Below are 1193 nucleotides of genomic sequence, written 5' to 3'. Positions count from 1 at the left end.
TTAGAGTCACGGTATGTTTATACAAGATAATACTATTAATATAATGTGACTTTTCTAGAGAATCATTATACATAGTTATTTTATACAGGGTTTCCACAGTCTAACATAATTTCAGAATTCCCTGACTTTTAACTGACTCAGAATTAGTTTTCCCTGACAAAATAAATGCAGCAACAAGACAATAATAATAACAGGTCACCAATTTAACATGTTTAGCTCTATAACATTTAAATGCCCCTCTCCAATGTCTAAGAGAAAAAAAATTTATGAACATTTTTTAATGTATCACCTGCATCACTGTACAGAATACTGCCATATGATAGCCATATTTACACTGTGCGCATGGCATACAATTATGCCAGTTTTTCTAATCCCTGACCCATAATTTTTAATCTAGGGTTATCTGGGTGGTGGGTGAAATGGGTGGAGGGTAAAATAGGTGGTGGGTGTGTTACTGTACATACATTTATTTGCCTTGTGGTTGTTTTTTAGCCTGCTAAGTCAATAGAAATGTGAATGATTCACGGCAATTCTAAAAATCACGGCATCTGGTGGAAAATCATGCAGCTTTTTCTAATCAGGCGTGAATGTGTACAAAAACAACAAAAATGGCGCCGGCAATGCTTCTGGGTCGTTTTTTAGCGAATGTCTGTGATTTTAAAGTAATTTTGAGAGATAAATAACTTTTTTTTTTGCGAACATTGCACTTGCCCGGTGCGCAAATGTAATGAAATTTGTACTCTCCCAACAATAAAAACTACTTGCTTCCGGGCGATCGTTAACATCGAGCCCTGAAGTACATCCAGGAGTCCCTTGCTGCTGGCATAATTCGATCCTCATCTTCTCCCCTTGGCGCAGGTTTCTTTTTTGTTGGTAAGAAAGATGGCTCTTTAAGACCCTGCATTGATTACAGAGGTTTAAACCAGATTACCATAAAGAACAAGTACCCTTTGTCTCTCATATCCTCTGCTTTTGAGCCAATCCAGGGAGCTACAGTTTTTACAAAGTTGGACATGAAGAACGCCTATCACATGCTCCGCATTAGTGAGGGGGATAAGTGGAAAACTGCCTTCAAGACATCACTTGGACATTTCGAATACTTGGCCATGCCTTTTGGTTAAACTAATTCCCTTAGCTTGTTTTCAGGCTTCAGTTAATGACATTTTGAGAGACTTCCTCAAAATGTTTGTTTT

This window comes from Cyprinodon variegatus, unplaced genomic scaffold (assembly GCF_000732505.1).
Source record: "Cyprinodon variegatus isolate N-32 unplaced genomic scaffold, C_variegatus-1.0 Scaffold1963, whole genome shotgun sequence".
Lineage (NCBI taxonomy): Eukaryota > Metazoa > Chordata > Actinopteri > Cyprinodontiformes > Cyprinodontidae > Cyprinodon > Cyprinodon variegatus.
The sequence above is the reverse complement of the archived record's forward strand: the minus strand, read 5'-3'. Positions refer to the sequence as shown.